General features: G+C 43.5%; 1 protein-coding gene across 1 annotated transcript in view; it reads right to left on the bottom strand.

The window, feature by feature from the left end:
• Positions 1 to 24233, bottom strand: part of PCLO (piccolo presynaptic cytomatrix protein) — a 534443-nt gene that overhangs the window by 9911 nt on the left and 500299 nt on the right. The gene's annotated exons all lie outside the window — the stretch shown is intronic.

The following is a 24233-nucleotide window of genomic DNA, read 5'->3' as shown; positions in this document are numbered from 1 at the left end:
ACATGTGTGTGAAAGATCAATGATGCCCATGGTGTTAGGATCTGTGACTGTGGCAGAAATGGTTTACCAAGAGCCAAGACAGGTGAAGAGGATGGTCAGATACGTTATTACCATTACCCATAAGTCCATTCCATCTGATGTGCCACTCAACCTCAGCGAGGTTGTTAAGATGGCAAGGGTATTATCCTGCGAAGTGCTGAGCAACCAATAGGAACTGACAGTATTCAGCACATTGCAAGCTTGGATCCCGAGTACTGAAAGACTCAGAAATAGAGATGGGGGTAGAGCTGTGTCTTGTTCTGTAGATAGACTAGCAAAGGTGTTTATGAAGGCAGCACACATTTCAAAGCTACAGTGGCAAATCTACCACATGCTTTGCCAGTGCTTTGGTCAATGTTGTTTTTGCATTGAATCCCATAATAATTAACTATGTGAAGCCAGTATAAACAGTTGTAGCAGAAACCTATGATTAGTTTCAGGCAATCTTTACTTAACCACCAGCCTTTCCTAGAACATCTGCCAAGTTTTTTATTTTATTGCCCCCTCCATCCCCGTCCCTTTTACATTCATTTGCAACATTTGTTGAGGCAACATCTTTCCTGAATGAGTCTGCTTTCTTGTTTTTTTCACTTACATGTCTTTTCAATATAACACAAAATCAGCCAGCATGGAGAAATGTTACATGGGATTCAGTGGACTATAGAGAGAGTGAGAGAGAGAGATGCTTACAATATCTTACAGCGTGTCTGAAAATGCCAGTCCCGTTTTATGATGCAGCACTTCAGTGTCTCAATATCTAGCGTTTTACCGTAGATCAGTGTGAATCCCCACTGATACTTTTCTGCTATAACAGCTACTCGGGGAAAACATATTTCCTTGGGGAGGATACTTGAAACCTGATAGCCCTCCTGTATCTCCAAACTCATTTTCACTTCTCCGACCGTGCGAAATTGAAGATGTTTAACCTGACTCTTTGAGGGACTCTTTGGGCCCTTGCACCAGCCTCATGAAACACGGGACTGAAACACATTTTGTTGCTTTAAAGAACCAAAACTGTTTTAAAGACTCAGAATTTATCGCACTTCTTTCCACCTCTTTGGCTTCCTCTCTCCATTCTCTCCCTTCACCCAGCCTGGCATAATCACTCTGAATGGGATACAGACATATCCCACCTCCTCATTGGTTTGGCGTTTTGGTTCTCAAAATACAAACACATTTAAAGCAGGGCTATACTGAGCGGGTAGTCACTATATAACTGCCAAGAAATGTTCAGGAGAGTTCATAGTTGGTGAAGACTGAGCACTTCTTTAAAAATGGGCTTGGCTTTACCTATTTTGAGATGGTTTCAAATTTATTCTCCTGCGTCTTTATGGCTGATCTTGGAGTTCAAGGTGCTCAATACCTTATAGGATTGGACCGTCATTGCACAGTGAATCATACATTGATGGTTTATCCAGAATAAATCCAAACCTTGTGCACCCATCATCTCCTGAAATAAGACTGCTTTTGTACTTATTTAAATCTTACCTAGTTGTTGAAAACATATTTACTCAAGTGCAAGAATAGAGTAACGAGCATGTCTAGCTGATTAAAACCACCTTAGAACTGTGTTAGCATGAACAATGTAATTAGATTCTTTAAAAAATATAGCTATGATTAAGTATTTAATGAGTTTCTACAAGACAGGATACTTATTGCTTATTATTAGGCCATCAGACTTATTAAGCATCCGTTAGCAATTAAGAACCAATTGATTAAATAATTTGCTGAAAACTATTTTGTTAAATGGTAACCTTAAGAAGTTGAGATGTGTTATAAACTTAATTTGCTCTAGGGCCAGTGATATAAACCCTTATTCATATATAACTATGGGCCTTCATATTGCTGGGAAATTGGATGGCTAGAGAGTTTATTTATTAATTCATGTATCTGCAGTTATTGTACCAATTTACTGCATTTATAAATCATGGGGCTTTGTCCCAGCTCTGCAAAGTTGGAAGTATTTGTAATGTCATTTTCCAGTGTTTTTTAAGTTAATTATTAATAGCACCAGAACCCTCAGCTACCCACTTTCGAGGGTTATGTCTGTATTCATAAGGCATAGATTTCACCCTTTATCTTTACTTATTTTTAATCAGGTACCTGCTATCAGCCGGAGCTTGTCCTAGGAAGGAGTGAACAGTGATGTTACCCTTTGGTTGAAGCACCATTTGAGTAGTGAAACCATTGACTGTGGGATCAGTGACATTGATTGTGGGATAGTTTATTCGCTGAAAATGCTGTTTCAGTCGACCCACAAATATTTGTGAATTTGACATGTATGTTTTTGGCCACCCACAGAATGCCCAGCGGAGGAGGAGATGGTGGGGGGGATGCCGCTGGCCCCACCCCCTGACCTATATCCCAATAGTTAGGGCACTCCTCTGGGATGTGGGAGACCCAGGTCTGAATTTCCACTCTGGAACAGACCTGAAATGGACTTTTTTTCAATTCACAGAAAATTCTAACAACTTTTAGTTAGTTTTGACCAGAATAATTTTTAAATATTTTTTTGAAACTACCACTGAACCAATCAGTTATTAGCTCAGCTCTTGTCATTCTTCTTCTTCTTCTTTTTTTTTACAGCCCAGTTCAGCAAAACTGGTGAGAATGCACAGAATTTGCAATCTCGTTGGGGCAGAGACCACTTTTTGTTCTGTGTTTGTACAGCACCTAGCACAATGGTCCATGACTGGGGCTCCTAGGTGCTACCACAATGCAAATAATAAATACATAAAAATAAAATAACAGACAGAAGACTCCTGCTGGAAAAGAAGCAAAATGACAACCCCTCCCCACTGTTTCTCAGTGTTCCTATATTAGCTTGTAAGGCAGACAATGCTTCCAACATACACAGGAAATGAACACTCACAGGGGTTATGTTCCTCAACATGAGAGAGATAGAACCACAGAATACCTCCTGCCGCCCACCTCCCAAATGGACTGGCCTCTTGAATTGGTGCTTTCTGCCACATTATACTTTATTCTGTACAGCCCAAATCCTCTCCTTAGCATCCAAACCAGGTATCTCATCTGGGTGCTGGAAAATTAGGCAGGGGCCCCCTCCAGGAACATGGTGGCAACAGAGTTTCTCTGTGACTGCAACCTGTCTGACTGCAGTGCTCCCTGCCCTACTGTATGTATTGGTGGGGAGCAGCCATGTAACAGTGGATTATTAAACCCCACCCCCTGTTACTCCCACTGAGCATGTTCAGGGAGGTGGTGCCTGCACTGCACAAAGAATACATACCCCTTGAATCCTGCCAACAGATTGCATTGTTGCAATATAATGAAGCCTTCCAAACTCACGGAGGAATGGGCAGGATTCATCTCCCTAATGAACATTCAGAATGCCAAACTCAAGACCAGATTATCCTACATGGAAGTATATATACATAAGGGAAGAGACAGCTGGGTAAATAACGAGGAAAACCTTATAGATTTTAATTTAGATGGTGTGCCAGGCTTCTGGTATACATGTTCTCTTTTGGATGAATGTTCTGCATTAAGGTTAATCAAGTTAATTCCTTGTCTTCTAATTGATCCTAAAACTATTTTTAAGTATGCTCTGAAGACTTGCTATTTTTGACTGTAAATGTTACATTGCTCATCCTGAAATAATAAATGACACTCCATACAATTTCCATAATCTTGCAATGTACAGCATAAGATGAAGAGATGTGTGGTAATTATCATAGTGTCATTACAGGCATAAGAACTGAAATAAAGACTTCCTTTGTTGGCATCTCATTCCATTTCTTTAGTTCTTTATCTGTTTTGATACCCCAAGGGACTGAATTAATGAGCTGTGGGAGCTGCACAATATTCATTGATGGAATATTGGCATTTCTTTTCTGATATTTCCTTTACTTTTGTGACACAGATACCTAGTGATGTGGACATGGAACAGTTATAATGATTTCTAGCGTAGTATAATGAGACAGGATGTATTCTGGGACTAAGCATCCTGCGTGCAGTTAGGCATTTGTATCGCTTAACCTAGCATGCTCTTTGGTTCAGCTAAATTAGAATAAGAAAATCCAACTCTCCCCCTCCATAGTACTTAGAAAAATGCTAGAATTGGTAGCATTATGGTATTACAGCATTAACATCGCAAAAGTCTGGATGCATGAATGAGTACCCGGAACTCCTGCGGTCTGTCCCCAGGTCCCAGCCCAAAATTGAATCTCTGTGGCTTTGGAAAAGCCAGTTTAGTGCTCTACCTCACCTCTAATACGGGGATAATACTTACCTATCTAACCATGAATCCTGCCTGTTTGGATTCATTATATAGCACCAGATACACAGCAAAGAAAGAAGAACAGGAGTACTTGTGGCACCTTAGAGACTAACAAATTTATTAGAGCATAAGCTTTCGTGGACTACAGCCCACTTCTTCGGATGCATATAGAATACAGCAAAGAAAGGTGCTTCTCTCCCCCTTGTGTATTCCATGTGAGGAGCAGCAGAATTACAGCCTTTGTGCCCTCTTGGGAATGCATAATAACCCAAAGAGGGTGGAGAGAGGAGCTAGTGCCATGCCTGCTTCCTCCTCCACCATGCACTGACCAGTGGAGCTAGCTGGTCACACATGGGGCTATAAGCTTCTTTCCACCAAAGGATGCAGCAGCAGTTGTGTAGCCTCTGCTGAATGCCTTCTGTGTCTCTGGAGCACTGTGGCTTCATCCCGCCTTCTTGCCCCAAAAGACAGCTGTATCACAATGGCCCATCATGGTAAATCAGCCTGAAGGTGAATAGTGCTGTAAATGCTATTTATTATTTAAATTTCAGCTGACTGATATTAACTGGCATTTTGAAAATCATATGAGCCTATAATTTAAATCATATAAGAAAACCCCCGCAGCCTTTACTCAGGCAAAACTACCAGTCAATGGGAAGTGTTCCCTGTATACAGATGGCAGAAGTTGGCTCAACAATTTACTCTTTTTATTAAAAAAAAAATCATTCCAGTTATTTGCAATGGTCTCAGTTCATCTTCATAATGCATTTCATCCTGTCATGGTGACATCAGGCAGTTGCAGAGCTATTATGAAGTAATGATGGATGAACATTATAAGGAATGTCTCAAACCAGAGGTTTTCTATTCTATTCTCACTGCTTTGAGATCTTTCCCTTCCCCTCTGTTCTTTGGGTCCTATCCATCTCCCAAATGAGTCACATCTTTCTCCTTTAGCCTCATAAGTACCTTCCCTAAAAACTCCTACAATCAGTTTGCAGCCTGGTTCCATCCCTTCCCTCTTGCTTTGTGAAAGTAACCAGTAGTTTGATTGACCCACCTACCACATCCTTGGTGTCTCTAACATTTTCCACCATCACTTTCCAAATCCAAATTAGTGCAAGGTCTATGTTTTCTGGTCCTTTTTCATGGCTCTTCTCTGAATTTGCTCCAATTTATTAACATCCTTCTTGAATTACGGACACCGGAATTGGACACAGTATTCCAGTAGCAGTCGCACCAGTGCCAAATACAGACATAATGTAACCTTTTCTGCTCCTACTTGAGAATCCCCTGCTTATGCAGCTGAGATCGCATTAGTCCTTTTGGGCTTGCGTCTGATGAAGTGGGCATTCACCCACGAAAGCTTATGCTCCAATACTTCTGTAACTCCTTTTCAGAGTCACTGCTTCCCAAGATAGAATCCCCCATTGTGTACATATGGTCTACATTCTTTTTTCCTAGATGTATACATTTACATCTAGCTATAGGAAAATGCATTTTGTTTGTTTGTTTGTTTGTACCTAGTTTACCAAGCAATCCTTGCTTTACACGTGACCTGCCCTCTTCATTATTTACCACTCCCCCAATTTTTGTGCAAACATTATCAGTGATGATTTTATGTTTTCTTCCAGATCATTGATAAAAAAGTTAAATTAGGGCCAAGAACCAATCCCTGCAGGACCCTACTAGAAACATGCCTGCTCAATTAGGATTCCCCATTTACAATTACATTTTGAGATGATCAGTTATGCAGTTTTTAACACATTTAATGTGTACCGTGTTAATTTTATATCTTTCTAGCTTTTTAATCAACTATCTTGTGGTACCAAGTCAAGTGCCTTACAGAAGCCTAAGTATATTATATCAACACTGTCACCTTTATCAGTTGGGATACATAGTAGTATATGTTGTAATACGCTATAGGTCATTTAGGCCCAGTGTACATGCTGTGTGCGTGAAATGAGTATGTGAGTTGCGTGTTGGTAACTGAAGCGAGGATTTAAGGTTATGAGCAGTCAAGGACTGTCTGTGCAAAACAACTTTGTCATGTTTATAAGAGGAAATGTAATGTCTTGAATAATGGTGGCCTACCTGGAGATGTTTTCCTGGAGTTCTGGGTGAAAGACTTAGTAAACAGACAAAGAGCTGATGACACGACAGACTGGTCTATAAACAGTTGCCTGACATATCTGAAATTTGAAGTCAGACATCAATCCAGAGCCCTGATAAAGAAGAGCTGTGCAGCGCGGGGCTCCCCATGCCTTATGATTGGATCAGACCTTGACTGGCCACCGGGACTTCGTTCTAATCTTTGTATTCTGGTGTAGTATGAAAGGGGTATGAATATGGAGTGAGTGGGGTTTATATTGTAATCAATACAAATATTTAGAGCATTATATACCAACGCTATGTCCAATGTCTGCCTGCTCACCCATCCCATAGGGAGGTCTCTATCAGAGCCTAATTTATCAGCTGAATTTGTAATCTCATAAAAAAAATCAAGTTAGTTTGACAGGATCTATTTTCCATAAACCCATGTTGATTGGCTTTAATTATACTACCTTCCTTTAATTCTTTATTGATCGAGTCCTGTATCAGCCACTCCATTATTTTGCCTAGGATCAATAACAGACTGACTGCCTATGATTACCCAGGTCATCCCATTTACCCTTATTAAAAATATTTGCACACCATTAGCTTTTTTCCAGTCTTCTGGAACTTTCCTGTGTTCCAAGATTTATTGAAAATCAACATTAACAGTCCAGCAAGCTTCTCAGCCAGCTCTTTTAAACCTCTTGGATGCAAGTCTTTCCCTGCTAAGCAGAGGACTTACATTTTCCTTCATCTTTGTCTTGCTCCTAATGTATTTAAAGAACCTCTTCTTATTGCCTTTTATGTCACTTGCTAGGTGTAACTCATTTGTGCCTTAGCCTTTCTGATTTTATCCCTACATGCTTGTACTATTCTTTTGTAGTCTTCCTCAGCAGTTTGTCCATGTACCCACTTTTAGTAAGATGTACCTACTTTCAAATATGAGCTAAACTCAGAATGACAACATTTCTGTCTGAACTCTGCAGGCCAACTTCACTGCCCCACAGTCTAGTCCAGGGGTGGGCCACATCTGGTGGGGAAATTGTATGGAGGGCAGGGGCAGGGGGTTGGGGTGCGGGAGGGAGTGTGGGGTGCAGGAGGGGGGTGCGGTGTGCAGGAAGGGGTTCAGGGCAAGGGATTGGGGCAGAGGAGGGGCACGGCGTGTATGAGGGGGCTCAGGGAAGGGGACGGGGTGCAGGAGGGGTGTGGAGTGCAGGGGTGCAGGAGGGGTACAGACTGCAGGAGGAGACTCAGGGCTGGGTCTTGGGGTGTGGCCGGGGGCTCAGGGCAGGGGGTTGGGGTGCAGGAGGGGTGCAGCGTGTACGAGGGGGCTCAGGGCAGGGGGTTGGGGTGCGGGGTGCGGCAGGGGGCTCAGGGCAGAGAGTTGGGGGGCGGGGTTCAGGCTTTAGCCCGGTGCTGCTTACCTAAAGCGGCTCCGGGGTGGCAGCGGCACGCACCGGGGCCAGGGCAGATTCCCTGCATGTCTGCCCGGACCCTACGCCGTGCCGCTCCGGGAAGCTCCAGGTACCTCCCCCAAAGCTCCCATTGGCCACGGTTCCTCATTCCCAGCCAATGCGCGCTGCAGGGGGCAGTGCCTGGAGGCATGGGCAATGCATGGAGCCCCCTGTTCCCCCACCCGGGGGCCACAGGGAAGTGGTGCTGGCAGCTTCTGAGAGCAGCATGGCGCCTGCGGCACCATGGGGGGCAATCCCATGGGCCGGATCCAGAGCCCCGAGGGGCCGTATCTGGCCCGCGGGCCGCAGTTTGCCTGCCCCTGGTCTAGTCAATGCAGATTCATCCAATACTTCATTCCTGACATCTGTGTTCTGACAACTCTAGCCCCTTTGGAATTCTACCACCATACTTTGGTTTGCAACTTTGCCCTGCTGGCCTCTCTAGTGTGACATTTGTTGCCTTTTTTACATCCATCTCAATTCATCCTTTGCCACTTTTAAGCAATACTTAAAAACATTCTGCTTTAAAATTTTATAGGCGATCAAAACTCCTGTTCTCTCATATGCAGACACTTTGGCTCCCCCGCAACCCCAGCCATGTAATATCTTATTTTTTCATAGTTTACAGTTGAGGGTTTTCATAAAAAACGCTTACTGATATTGCATCTTCATTCATATTGTTATTATTTATTTGTACTTTGGTAGTGCCTAGGAGCCCCTGTCATGGACCAGGACCCCATGGTGCTAGGTGCTTTACAACACAGAACATAATGACAGTACCAAAAAGTTCACAATATAAGTGTCAGAAAAGAGACATCAGGTAGATACAGACACAGAGAGGGAGCACGAGGACATAATGAGATAATACTGGTCAGCACGGTAGGCTTATATTTATCAGTAGGGCCCTACCAAATTCACGGTCCATTTTGGTGAACTTCATGGTCCTAGGATTTTAAAAACTCTTAAATTTCACAGTTTCAGATATTTAAATCTGAACTTTCACAGTGTTCTAACCATGGGGGTCCCGACCCAAAAGGAGGTTCTAGGAGATTGGGGGGGGGGGTCGCAAGGCTATTGTAAGTGTTGACAATACCGTGACCTCCCTACTTCTGTGCTTCACTGCCTTCAGAGCTGGGATCCCGTCCAGCAACTGCACAGAAGTAAGGGTGACAATACCATTCGATGCCACCCTTCTGCACAGCTGCTGGTGGCAGTGCTGCCTTCAGAGCTAGGCTCCCAGCCAGCAGCCATAGAGCTTCCTGCAGCCAGGGGAGGTTCCCAGAGGTGGGTGTGACCTGGCCCCAGGAGTGGTCTGTGCAGGGGAAGAGGAAGTCCCGTTCCTCCCCAGCCCAATCAGGACTAGCAGCTGGAGCCCAGTGGATGGTAGGAGCCCCTGACTGGGGCGCTCCCAGCCCTGCCCCATCCCAGCTCCAGGCCCAGAGCTTAAAGGGGTCTTGGTATTGGCTCTGTGTGTGTGTGTGTGTGTGTGTGTGACCACAGCACCCCCCTGATCACGGCACACTGGGCAGTCACCCACTTAAACACCCATAAGGCCAGCCATGCCCCCCCTCCAGGTGACCATTCCTCCCATACCATGCCACCCTCACTTCTGCATTGCTGCTGGTGGCAGCACTACCTTCAGAACTGGTGCCAGCAGCTGCCACTCTTCAGCCACCCAGCTCTGAATGCACTGCAACCCCCCTACAATAGCCAGGTTTCACAGGGGGGACCAGATTTCACAGTTCGTGATGCGTTTTTCATGGCTGTGAATTTGGTAGGGCCCTAGAGTCATGGAGCTGTGTCCAAAGTGCTGGGGAAGGTGGTTTAGAAATACAATTATTAGCTTTAGTATTATTACCAAAAATCATACTCGGTAGAGCTACTGGGAAATAACAATTCATCCATGACATATGTCCATGAAATATACTTTATGTTCTTATTCTGCAGCAATTTAAAAACACCTTCCCCAAAGCCATCAACATAGGTCCATCCTTGTACTAATAGCCATTCCATTAGTTGCTCTTTCTTCCCCAGAGCACTGAGCTGAAGAATTTGCAGCAGAATTATCACAGGAATATTAATATTAGCAGTAGATTAGCAGAAAATTCCTGCATGAGATAGTAGTAAACTTTCTGAAAACAAAAAATCATGTAAACAATATGAACTTGCAAAATGTTAAATCGTCGACATTAAGGCATGACAACTGCCATCTCGTCCAGCATGGAGAATCTCCAGAGCTAAAAGCCTGAGGGTACGTCTTCACTACCCGCCATATCGCCGGGTAGCAATCGATTTATCCAGGATCGATATATCGCGTCTCGTTAAGACGTGATATATCGATCCCCGAACGTGCTCACCGTCGACTCTGGAACTCCACCAGAGCGAGCGGCGGTAGCGCAGTCGATGGGGGAGCCGCGGCCGTCGATCCCGCACCATCTGGACCCCAGGTAATTCGATCCAAGATACTTTCAAGTTGCGTATCTTGGATCGATCCCCCCGCCCCCGCCCAGTGTAGACCAGCCCTGAGTCTCTCTACAGCTTGAACTAAAGGATCTGTGGTCAGCGTTACAAAGGGTTTTAGGTACTTAGAAATGAAAATTGGTGCCTGGTGGGGTTTACAAAAGATCCTAAGCAGGTTAGGCATCTGAAAGTGAAGAGACAGGTCAGAGCAAGAGCAGGAACACTGAGGTGGGTGACTCAGGGAGACCAGATTTGCTTAGACCACATCTGGTGATAAAATAAGAGCTGCTTTTAATGTGTATTCTGTTGGGAAATGTATTTGTAAATCTTAAGAATATAGTCTTGCTTCTATTGAAGAGACTAGTGAAACTTTCATTGATTTAACCCAGGGAGTACCATCGGGTGCTAAGTCTAAAGCAGAATGATTATAAACCTTAAACAGGTTCACACCATGATTTTTTAAAATCATTCTCCTTCAACTTCAGATATAAGAAGGCATGTTTGTTTGATTTTTGCCATCATAGAATGGTAGAGATTGGCTTTGATGTTGGCTAAATCAGTGTTGCAATTTCTTATGGAGAGCAAATAGGTTTCTGTGCCAGACACGGTCCCAATGAAAAAGGAAAGTATTCTGACCCTGCAGATTGCATGGACGTGTTAAACCAATTAAAATAAAGGTTAGTAAGGGAATAAAACCAGAAGAACTAATTTGATGGGAGATTGGCAACTATATAGATTTTGTAGGAATGCATTTGATAAGTAGGAAAGTTAATGAGACTATTAAACAGAAAGGGGGCAACCCCATACCTGTGACAACAGTATAAAACACTGCAGAGCACACAGTGCTGGCTGCCAATGTATCCCAGCATGTAGGCAATGTCCCTCTTCTGGCCCAGAGCCAGCCAGAGCAGCTCCCAAGTGATCACCACTGATGGTGGCTGGCATATCTGGGAAATGCAAATCCTGGATGACCTTTCCATTTGGCAAGCTTCAGGATCAGGCTAGGGACGGAAAATCTATTTGTCTTCCTCTGGCTTTGAATTCTCCCATTAGGGTAACCAGATGTCCCTATTTTATAGGGACAGTCCCGATTTTTGGGTCTTTTTCTTATATAGGCTCCTATTACCCCCCACCCTCATCCCGATTTTTCACATTTGCTGTCTGGTCACCCTATCTCCCATCCTCCTCTCAGAGTAGAGCTGCTCCCCGGATGGGGAAAAATAACATTTCCATCTCCCTGCACCAGTGAATCAGCCCCAGTGTGTTTGTATGATAAATGTATTTCCTATGACTCGATCTCAATTCTGGCATCCGATTGACCTGTGTAATTGATTCAGAGCAGCCATGTGTACTCCACAATAAGAAAACCTTCTCTTAAACAAAAAGTACTGGGTAAGTCTCCTGCTACAATGCCAGGCACGCAGAATTTCAGCCAACTACATTATCTAAAGGAAGGTGAATCTCAGACTCCATTTATCACAAAGAGCTACAATGATAATCTCATTTCATACCTTGGCTGGAGTCAAATCCAAGCTTCTCTGCAGTCTCAGAATATTTTAAATAGGTGTTGCCGGTTTTGTTTGGCATTGAAATGTCTCACTAAGAGATATTTAACAGCTCTACAGAACATAGCTAAGATATGTGGGTTTATGGATTTGTTGTCTACCATACATCAAGGCTGTAGACTAACGAGCTTCCCTGAGTTCAGGGCAACACATAACTGCACCACCTTAGCAGCTAACCAGAGAACAAATTATAACACACAGTCACAATCCTTCCCCAGTTTCCCCTTTGTTCTGAAGAGGGAGTAAGGCCCATATTCTCAAATGTATTTAGGCATCTGAAGATGGAGATAAGCACCACGTGGGATTTTCAAAAGCACCAAAATGAGTCAACCTATGGGAGTTAAGTGCCTAATTCACTTTGGTGCTTTTGAAAATCCCATTTAGGTTTTATCTTTTCTTTAGGCACCTAAATACTTTGAGGATCATGCTCTAATATGAACTATTCTGGTAACACCTACTGTACACTTCATTAAAATTTCAAGACACACAAGCTTAGATTTAGAGTCTCAATGAATTTTTCAAAATAGCTTTATAACTTTCCATAACTTTAATCACAGCAAGCTAAATGTTGATGAATATTGCACTGTAATATTCTGATTAAGCTTGGTTCAATCTTCTCATTTCTTTCACATCACCTTATATAAAGGGATATATCAGATACAGCCCCATAAACGATTGTCTGCATCAGCATAGCTAAAATGAATTCTGATGATGGAAGTCACACATTGCCCTGGCTTTTCTATGGGCAGTAGCTCAAATAAGAAGAAGGAAACCATCTAATGTCATATATATACACTGCTACCCAAACCCTGATTAATATAATGCACATTAAGCCTTAGGATGGTCCCATTCTATTACAGTTTTACTAAAGCTATGTACACACTACAGCTCACGTCAGTATAAGTTATGTCGCTCGGGGGTGTGACTAAGGCTATGGCTACAATTCAGAGCTTATAGCTGCTAGAGCAGACACTCTAAGCTGATGGGAGAGAGCTCTCCCCTCGGCTTAAATACTCCAGCCCCCATGAGCAGTGGTAGCTCTGTCAGTGGGAGTAACTCTGCTGCCGACATAATGCTGTCTATACTGGCATCCAGGTTGGTGTAACCTATGTCGCTCAGGGGTGTGGCTTATTCAGCATCGGTGTAGCTGCACCACTGTAAGCTCTGTAGTGTAGCAGTAGCCTAAGAAAACACAGTTTTGCTAGAGAAAGAGCAAATCTGCAAGCTCCCATTAAAAACCTGCATTTGCTATAACTTCACTACAAGAAGACAATCATCTCGGTCTAATATAGCATCAGCCTTCTGTGAAAGTAGGACAAGTGAGTCTGCAAGCTCTTTTTCCATTCTGTTATATGAAGGAGAGTACACAAAGTGTTTCTTACTGATACAATAGAAAGATGACAGCTATAGAGAAACTGCTTAGGTTCTTGCTCAGTTTATGATCATTTGAAAATCTGTTTTCCTCCCTTCTCCAACCAAGCAAATTTCTCATTCCTTTTCACCTTAATTGCAAGTTTATCCATAAGTGTAATTGCAATTCTGACTGTCAAACCCCTTCCTGAGTCAGATTTTGCTGTCTTGGCCAAAATAATGCAGGATCCTTATATACTCTGATCTCAGTGGCCAAGGAAAGGCATGAACAAAGATTTGCATTTCTTGAGCAGCCTATAGCGAATTCTTTGCTCGTAGCAACTACTGAACTCCCAGGAATTTACACATTCTGGTTTAACTACTGGAAACCTGAACAAATGAGTTAATATCAATCTGGATTATATTATAGTACAATGAGAGCACAATGGACCTGAACCTAAGCTGACTGAAGTCAATGCAAAGACTTTTATTAAATTCAGTGAGCTTTCGATCAGGTGCAATATTACCACTTTAGTCTAAGGTAAAAAATAGATAGTAGACATTGGGATAGTTTGCCAAGGAAATTGGTAGAAAGCCCATTGCTTCAGACACTTAAAACTAGAGTAGAAAAAGCACTAGATAATAAATTGTAGGAAAGAGATCTGGCAAATTGGGTTTATCCATCCCCCAACTCTGTGAAGCCAAATAGAAGAGAATAGAATTAATTTCTGTAGGTGGAAATAAAAAAAAAACACACAGCTGGAAGCCTGGAAACCTACATTAATGTAATGTGGAATGCACTGTTATATGATAAGAGCAACGTAAGTGCTATAGTGTAAAACACAAAGGTGGGGGGGGACGAAAGACACCAAGCAAATTGCCTTAACATTAGATTGAAAACCCAATCCCTGCGAAAAGCAACAGAGGGTCCTGTGACACCTTTAAGACTAACAGAAGTATTGGGAGCATAAGCTTTCGTGGGTAAGAACCTCACTTCTTCAGATGCAATCCCTGTGATCACTACTGCCATTAGAGAGAAATTCCAGTTTAGGAAATTTCATACTTTATCCACTTGGGGGATCAAAGTGAGAAAAAGACAAAATGTATTTACATAACCACAGCCAGCCCTGCCTCTCCACAAAAACAAAATGAGGTATATCATACTGACATTCGCAAAGAGCTCTGTGCTACACAACACTGAAATCCTCCCCCCTCCCCACCCTCTTGCTTCATCATAGAGATGATTTTAAAGTGACATCAGCATTGTGTGGTCAAATTTCATTTGTCTCATTTCATTTGTTCATTCATTTAAAGTGAGACAGTTAAATCCTTATTTAGGTAATTAGATAGATGGCCTGATTTTCAAAAATGGCGACTTCAGTGGGAGCTGCTGGGAGCGCAACACTTTTGATAGTCAGGTCACTTATTAAGACTCCTAAATATGGACTTAAGTGTCCAACTTTAAGCATCCACTTTTGAAAATCTTCACAAATAAAACTACGTTAGAACACCACTGAGGTTTTCTGACTTAGCCGTTTAAAGGCAAAGGAAGTCAGTATTTTTGATGCTCGCCCTCTGTCCTAAAACTCCTCATACTGTGCCTGTGCATTTCAGGGATTTGCCTAAAGAGATGCATATTTGTATCTGTACTATCTGTGATATGCTTTCATTTCATTAAACTGAACAATACCTGACTGTGCATGTGCTACACAAAGAACACAGCATTGCTTATATTTTGTGTGCAGTGGAACAGGTTGTTTCATTTCACACATTATTCACAGCTCGAATTGCTACAGTCATTTAAAAAACCCATACAAATGCACCTTACACACATTTAGATATGTAGCTATTTACAGCTTTTTGTTGTGGGAGGGTAAGGGGAAGAGAAAAGGACGCATGAATGTATCTATAGGCATACACAAGCTAATGCAGTACTATAGTATTGTTAAATGACACGCACTAGGTGCAGTTTCATTTCTTGTTAGCCACTGGGGGCCATAAGTTAAAGTTTTAAGGAGACCGTAACTTCCCACCTCATTCTCAACTGCAAGAGGCTCAACATCTAAGGGCATAAAGTGGCCCTCAGATCTCTACAGTAGTTGCCAGCCTATTCAATAAAATGGAGGTGCTCTCTTGAAGTAGTGTTGACGCACCTCTGGAGCTCTCATTTGGGATATGTACGACATAGTGTAGCGCACTGGAGCAGTTGCTGCTGCATGGTTCCTTCAAGTGAAAAACAGATGATGCTGTTAGAGTAACAGCCATCTATAGCACTTTATGAGTAGTCCCACTGACTTCAGTGTGACCTTCTGTGTTTGTACAGTACCTAGCACAAGGATCCTAGACTAGGGCTTCTGGGCACTACTGTAATATAAACAAGTAAATAAATAATAGTCTGTGTAAGTAAGATCATGAGAATCTGGTCCACAGAATAGACAGTTTAATGTATTGATAAGAGCAGTAATAGCTATGGATGAGTCTAGCAAAACTCTTTGTATTAGAAAAACATAATAGACTTCAAGAAATCTAAGTCTACCTTCCAGTGTTGCCGGTATCATATTGTGGCTGGCTGTGGGACTTATGGCAAAATTCTGCCCTCAGATGGACACATGCAATTACTAATGAGGTGCACCTACATGAGAGCATAATTTGGCCTGTAGTACAGGGAAGGAGGAGATGTTCCATTCATCACAATGAATGTGGAACCAACTCATCCCAAACTGTAAATCTATTACTTCACTTTTTTTTGGAAGGGATGAGACTGAACAGAGAGTCAGTGAAGAATAGTCAATTTCTAGCAGAATACAGTAATGTCCACACTTTGTGATGATACACAGGAGAGGTTATTCACAGTTGTTGTGGATGTGCTTTCTAAAGTTGTTTCCATCTCTGCCCCGTTAATTCTTCATTTTCTGTATAGCTCTTTGTAAAAACTACTTTAAGGTAGTTACCCTTCTGTCTGAAGTCTTCATGTTTTTAAACCTGTGCTTTTGATTAACACATAATTTACATTTTGGCTCTCATTTGGCACTTACTAGCATCGTTACTTTTCATCTATGCACCACTGGTGCCATGTAGCTGCTATAATAGGTGCATTCTAAATCTCAGATTTCATTGCACTTTTGAATTCATTTATATGCATAAAGTCTACAGGGATATACTTGAACAAAAACATCTTGCATAAAAATTTAGAGCATCAGGAAATAATAAGGGGTCAGGGGAATAAAAAACAACAACCCAACAACAACGCTAGATCTTACCTGTGCTGAAGACCTATGTACGAATGAAAAATCTGAAGGGAAAAATAACAGTGGGTCTACATCTGATCTCACTTACACTGGTATAAATCTGGAGTGACTCCATTGAAGTGAATAGAGTTATATCAGTGGACACGTGCGATATCAGAATCAGGCCTAATATTGCAGATTATAACATTTTGGTAGGTAGATAAAAAGGACCATACACCTCATTTCTACATCTCTAAAGTTACTATAAGCAAGATCACTTGATGCTAGAGAGAAACTGTAGGAGGGGAGCACAGAGGCAGAAACATTCCTCAAGGATGATAGATTTGGAAATCATAGATTTTAGCGGGGCAGAGGACTCCCGATTATTTGCATCCAGATCCAATAGGCTGGGACCTCCCAGAGCCATGGTGGCAAAGACCTTCTGCAAGGACAGCTCTAGCTTCTGCAAATGATCTAAAAGTCCCTCACTGCCCCTTGGCAGAACAGGCCTAGTAGAAGCCATGATATTAGTGACTGTGTTGGGAGGAAAGTCATATTTAGGCCTGCAGAATCTTGCTGTGGATGTCAAGCGTCTGTCCTGACACCATTTCACAGAGTAGAACTGCATATATATAAGAAACTGCAAAGTAATCATGTCTGTGAGAACAAGAAAAGATAAAGTAACTAAAAAACCACAAAAGACCAATTTGAACTAAACTAAGCCTGTACTGATGGGGGAGAAGAGTTAATATTAGTATATATGGGTAAGAAAAGATAACAAAAATTTATAAATAAGTGTGTGTAACAAAGGGAGGCTGAAGCTGTATTAATAGGTGCTAGAGACAACTGTGATGAGATCATCCGGATGGGCTTCCTGCTCATGACTAATTGATCACTACTCTGAGTGTTTTGCCTTAGTAAACATTTGTTAGACCCATCTGCTGAGTAAGTGAACCTCAATCCAACAGACTAGGTCACCATGCAACAGCTCAGTAGTAATCATAAAATAACTTAGGCTATGTCTACACTACCACGGTAAGTCGACCTAAGCTACGCAACTCCAGCTACGTACCTTAGGTTGAGTTATCGCGGTGTCTACACTGTGGGGGGTCAACGGGAGACTTTCTCCCATCAACTTACCTTACTCTTCTCATCTGGAGAGCGATCTGCTGTCGATTTGGCGGGTCTTCACTAGACCTGCTAAATCGATTGCTGGTGGATCAATCCCGGCTGTAGTGTAGACATAGCCTTAGAAAGAGCTAGGCTGTATCAATCCCGGCAAGTCTATCTGCAGGGAATAGTGCTGTGCAGAGCAGCGAAACCATTGTCACAACATCACAAGACTTCTCCAAAGCCTTGGAATCCAAATCTCAGTGTTGCCAACTTTTGTGATTTATTCATGAGTCTGTGATATTTGCTGTTTTACTTATAGTCTCAGTCCTGGAGGTATGAGAATCTCAACTTTCAGTTGAAAAAGTAAGTTTTTAGTTCTGAAAAGCATGAAAATGTGAACCATGTGTACCCTAAAATCCTCAGAAAAAAGACAAAAATAAAAGTTTTATCTCATGATTTTTAAGCCAGTCTCATGATTCTTGAACATTTGGGGCTGGAATATTGCTTCTTTCTTTCTTTTTCTGTTTAATGAAAGTTATTAATAAGCTACCTTACTTTACATCACAAAAAATCCCAAAGTATTGATGAAATGTAACAAACTGTTGTAGGGATCACTATCATTCCCCAGTATGGTTCAGCCATAGCTGTAATTGATGTAGCCATTGTTTAACAGGGCAGGAAGCGAGAGAGAAGACTGTTTACAACTAAAAATGCAAATGAAATTTTGGAAGGCCGAATTAATTGCCTGATTTGGAATTTGGCCAGGACAGAGATTATGCCTTATGAAATGGGGGCATGAAACCTCTAATGACCACAAGCATCATGACCTCAGTTCTATATTTCCATCTTCACCAGAACAACCACAGAGACTCTTAAAGGGCCTATAATGGAGTTCTCTGCTTGCCACTGAAAAACCTCCTTGGAGTTGCTTCTGGGGAATAGCTCCTCCCAGTCTCATGCCTGCTTCTTCTCTTGCTCATGCTGTGTCCCCTTTCACACTCCAGGAGTTGCAGTGCTCCCTCTTTGTGGCTCGGTTCTCTGGCCAGAACACTATAGTTTTCCCCTTCCGGGGTATCAAAGTCTCACTGGACGATCTGTCTCAGGCTGTCTTTTGTTCTACTGACGAGGCTGTGCCACTTCCTCAGTGGTTGGTAGGGGGATGTGGGCCCAGGAACCCTACAATCAGCAGCCAACATCTGCTCCATCCCAAAACTTGATACTATTTCCCTGGTCAGCTTTCTACCGTGTGTTTATCAGGCTTCCTTACCCACCACTTTTCTGGGTAAACCCTTCCCTCAGAACCAGGATCCCAGGGCTTCTGCTTTCCTCCTTTCCTTCTCTAAGCCCAAAGAGTGACTGCAGACTTCCACACTGCAGCCTCCTTCTGCCCTCACCGACTATTACGCCCCATTTTCAGAAGGTGCCGCGAGCCTGTTTTCTGTGCCCTTTAATGTTGGTGTTCAAAATCATTGAAATTTCTAAACGATACTCTCAGGGGTGACACACACATACCAGCCTAAGGCTCTGGGAGGGAGTTGGGTGCGGGAGGAGTGCAGGCTCTGGGAGGGAGTTTGGGTGCGGGGTGCAGGCTCTGGGTTGGGGCACAGGGTTGGGGTGCAGAAGAGGGTGAGGGGTGTGGTGCTTACCTCTGGCAGCAGCTCCTAGGTAGGGGGGTCAGGAGGTCTCCACGCACCACCACCCGCAAGCACGGTCTCCGCAGCTCCCATTGGCTGCAGCTCCCGGCCAATGGGAGCTGCGAATTCAGTGTTTGGGGCAGGGGCAGCACGCAGAGACACCCTCCCACCCAGGACCACAGGGACGTGCTGGTCACTTCTGGGACCGGTGCAGAGCGAGAGTGGGCAGGAAGCCACCCTAGCGCCACTGTGCTGCAGGTGGTGGCGGTAGCGGCCAGGGGCCCTTTTAAATTGCCCGGGGCAGCAGGCGAGGATGGGAGATACTCCGGGGGAGGCACGTAGGGACGGCAGGCAGGGCTGGGGGAGAGACCCGGACCGAACATTGGTGGAGCAGAACCCCTGGACCCTGAATATTCCTGGAGCACGGGCACCACAGGCCCATATAACTCGCCACGCCTGGATACTCTGTAATATAAGTCATTTACGGTTAGTGAGGGCAAGCTAGACTCTAATTCTAAAGAAATGCAAGATTTGTACTAGATGCTCCTGTTGAACTTAGAACCATAGAATCATAGAAGATTAGGGTTGGAAGAGACCTCAGTAGATCGTCTAGTCCAACCCCCTGCTCAAAGCAAGACCAACCCCAACTAAATCATCCCAGCCACGGCTTTATCAAGCCGGGCCTTAAAAACTTCTAAGGATGGAGATTTCACCACCTCCCTAGGTAACCCATTCCAGTGCTTCACCATCTTCATAGTGAAACAGGTTTTCCTAATATCCAACCTAGACGTCCTCCACTGCAACTTGAAACCATTGCTCATTGTTCTGTCATCTGCCACCACTGAGAACAGCCTAGTTCCATCCTCTTTGGAACCCCCCTTCAGGTAGTTGAAGGCTGCTATCAAATCCCGCCTCACTCTTCTCTTCTGCAGACTAAATAAGCCCAGTTCCCTCAGCCTCTCCTCATAAATCACGTGCCCCTAATCATTTTCGTTGCCCTCCGCTGGACTCTCTCCAATTTGTCCACTTTCCTTTCTGTAGTGCGGGGCCCAAAACTGGATGCAATATCCAGATGTGGCCTCACCAGTGCCGAATAGAGGGGACTAATCACTTCCCTCCAACTGCTGGCAATGCTCCTACTAATGCAGCCCAATATGCTGTTAGCCTTCTTGGCAACAAGGGAACACTGTTGACTCATATCTGGCTTCTCGTCCAATGTAATCCCCAGGTCCTTTTCTGCAGAAGTGCCGCTTAGCCAGTCAGTCCCCAGACTGTAGCAGTGCATGGGATTCTTCCGTCCTAAGTGCAGGACTCTGCACTTGTCCTTGTTGAACCTCATCGATTTCTTTTGGCCCAATCCTCCAATTTGTCTAGGTCACTCCAGTGTATCTACCGCTCCCCCCAGCTTAGTGTCATCCGTGAACTTGCTGAGGGTGCAATCCATCCCATCATCCAGATTATTAATGAAGATGTTGAACAAAACCGGCCCCAGGACCAACCCATGGGGCACTCCGCTTGACACTGGCTTCCAACTAGACATGGAGCCGTTGATCACTACCCGTTGAGCCCGATGATCTAGCCAGCTTTCTATCCACCTTATAGTCCATTCATCCGATCCATACTTCTTTAACTTGCTGGCAAGAATACTGTGGGAGACCATATCAAAAGCTTTGCTAAAGTCAAGGTATATCATGTCCACCACTTTCCCCATATCCACAGAGCCAGTTATGTCATCATAAAAGGCAATCAGGTTGATCAGGCATGACTTGCCCTTGGTGAATCCATGTTCACTGTTCCTGATCACCTTCCTCTCCTCCAAGTGCTTCAAAATGGATTCCTTGAGGACCTGCTCCATGATTTTTCCAGGGGACTGAGGTGAGGTTTACCAGTCTGTAGTTCCCCAGATTTTCCTTCTTCCCTTTTTTAAAGTTGAGCACTATATTTGCCTTTTTCCAATCATCCGGGACCCCCCCCATCCCAATCACCATGAGTTTTCAAAAACAATGGCCAATGGCTCTGCAATCACATCAGCCAACTCCTTCAGCACCCTCAGATGCATTGCATCTGGCTCCATGGACTTGTGTATGTCCAGCTTTTCTAAATAGTCCTTAATCTGTTCTTTCACCACTGAGAGCTGCTCACCTCCTCCCCATACTGTGCTGACCAGTACAGCAGTCTGGGAGCTGACGTTGTCTGTGAAGACCGAGGCAAAAAAAGCATTGAGTACATTATCTTTTTCCATGTCATCTGTCACTAGGCTGCCTCCCCGATTCATTAAGGGTCCCACACTTTCCCTGACCTTCTTCTTGTTGCTAACATACCTGTAGAAACCTTTCTTGTTACCCTTCACATCCCTTGCTATCTGCAACTCCAATTGTGCTTTGGCCTTCCTGATTACACCCTTGCATGCTCGAGCAATATTTGTATACTCCTCCCTAGTCATCTGTTCAAGTTTCCACTTCTTGTAAGCTTCCTTTTTGTGTTTAAGCTCACCGAAGATTTCACTGTTAAGCCAAGCTGGTTGCCTGCCATATTTGCTATTCTTTTTGCACATCAGGATGGTTTGTTCCTGCAACCGCAATAAGGCTTCTTTAAAATACAGCCAATATGAACTCCTTTCCCCCTCATATTAGCGTCCCAGGGGATCCTGCCCATCAGTTCCTTACTTCACAGGCCCACATAGGTGCTGTAGAAAGCCGGAAAATAGGTTGTTTAACTTGTGTGCAATCCAAGAGTCCACACAGAAATGCCACTTCAAGCCTGGCTCAGTTTATGAGACTCATCACTGCTAGAAGTAGACATGAACCATCTGGGCAATCATTTATGTTGCTGCAGCAGCTCAGCAAATGCTTTAAACCTGTGACCTTCAGCTACAGCCTATGGGCCCAATCCTGAGAGCTGGTGTCTGCCTGCTGCAAAATGCTGAATATTTAAATTGTCCTTTTTAGTCACTAACAGTGAAATACATAACGCATCTTGTACAGGAGATGCTTAGCAACATGCCAAAGTAAAGGCATAGTACTTGAACCCCATGACCTATCAGAGCATTTCTCAGCTTAAATCAAAGAGCAGATTGAAACAAGAGTGCCTGAGAGGACCAAAGTCTTTGAATTAGTCCTCTTAATTTTCATCATGGCCACACATAGCCAGCAATCACAAAATTCAGTTAATATTGAATGAAAGTGTCAGTGACACTTTTGATCATTATAAAATTGCTTTCTGACTGGCAAACACACGCTTGACCTTAGAAAGGAGTACTGGCATTTATCCTTCATATAAATTATAGTACAGGCATCAATATGCATTTCAGCTCCTTCTCCAGCATCCCTGGTTAATTCTTCATTTCGTATACTGCCCTTTGTAAAAATTATTCAAAAGTGGTTAACCATCTGTCTGAAGCCTTCACTTTTTAATCTGTGCTTTTGACTGAGGGCACGTCTTCACTACCCGCCGGATTGGCGGGTAGCAATCGATTTATTGGGGATCGACTTATCGCATCTAGTGAAGACGCGATAAAATCGATCCCTGATCGCTCTGCCGTCGACTCCGGAAATCCACCGCAGCAAGAGGCGGCAGCGGAGTCGACAGCGGCGCGGCAGCGGTCAACTTGCCCCCGTCCTCACAGCCAGGTAAGTCGACCTAAAATACACAACTTCAGCTACGGTATTCATGTAGCTGAAATTGCGTATCTTGGGTCGACCCCCCGCTGTAGTGTAGACCTAGCCAGAGAATGCATCATTTACACTCTGTCACCCATTTGCCACTTAGCAAGGTCATTATTTTTCATCTGCGGAATACAGTGCCCCATTAATGCTCTAATAGCTACACTGAACATTTCATTCATTTCACAGTGGACTTCAAGCAATTGTTTCTAGCTGAGGGGTGGCCCACACTAACCCTCCACTTTGAACTAAGATACGCAACTTCAGCTACGTTATTCACGTAGCTGAAATCAAACTATCTTAGTTCGAACTTACCGCGGGTCCACACGAAGCAGGCAGGCTCCCCTGTCTACTCCGCGTACTCCTCTCGCTGAGCAGGAGTACCGGCGTCGACGGCGAGCACTTCTGGGATCGATCCTGGATCGATTTATCGTGTTTAGACAAGACACGATAAATCGATCCCAGAAGATCGATTGCTTACCGGAGGTAAGTATACACCTACCCTTAGTCAGCAGTTCACTTGAAAGTCTTTGTAATAGTACTGGGATCCTTGAAAGGTTTACATCCAACCTGCTGGCACCCAGGTTATCTAGGAATGGCTATATCTTGCTTTATACGTAAGGATAAGCAAAGAGGTTTGGGAAAAGGTGGCCGCTCCCCCAAGTCCACTCCCATCTTTATCTAGAAAAAAACTGAAACTGAATTTTTTTTGGTTAACATTCTACAACAAAAGCTGTTTTAAAGCTATTTCCAGTGTTGGGCATGTCTGAAATCCTCCAAGAAATCCATTCTTGTGAGATTTCCAGCGCAGTTTTGCAGACTCAAAATTATTTGGATAAGCTACCAATAAACTTCTGTGCCCGAATTTTCATGTACACCACACCTTTGCCCCACACCGACAAGTAAAAGTTTCACTTTAAGGGTCCTTAAAGAGGAGCATAGTACAAGTGAGAATCTGCCCCCTGATCATTTTGCTTTTTATGCAAACTTGCATGGAGATGGAGAGCTAAGAAGGGTAGATGAATAAAGAGACCATTTGGGTTTTTGTATTTACATCATTAAATTTTTACAAGATAAGGTTCCAAGATGCTGCACATGTTCCAAGATGCTGCACATGAGCTGTAATTTCCCAGGCTGGCTGCAACAGATAAACAATGTTACAGCTAGAGATGGATGAAACTATTTTGTGAATTCAGGTTAAACTCGTGAATGGTTTCTGATTGACAAAATTGCATTTTTATTTTTTTTTGGCAAATAAACTGTTCGTCCCAATATTTTTGCCCATCTCTAGCTGTAACATTGTGTATCTTCACTGTGTGAAGCCAGTAGGATGTTCTGTAGCTAAATAATCTTTTACACATCTTTCAGGTAAGGAAGAATCCAAATACAGAAGGTGGC

The sequence above is a fragment of the Malaclemys terrapin genome, chromosome 1 (genome assembly GCF_027887155.1).
Source record: "Malaclemys terrapin pileata isolate rMalTer1 chromosome 1, rMalTer1.hap1, whole genome shotgun sequence".
Classification (NCBI taxonomy): Eukaryota; Metazoa; Chordata; order Testudines; family Emydidae; genus Malaclemys; species Malaclemys terrapin.
Note: the sequence above shows the minus strand (reverse complement) of the source record. Positions and strands in the feature narration are given on the sequence as shown.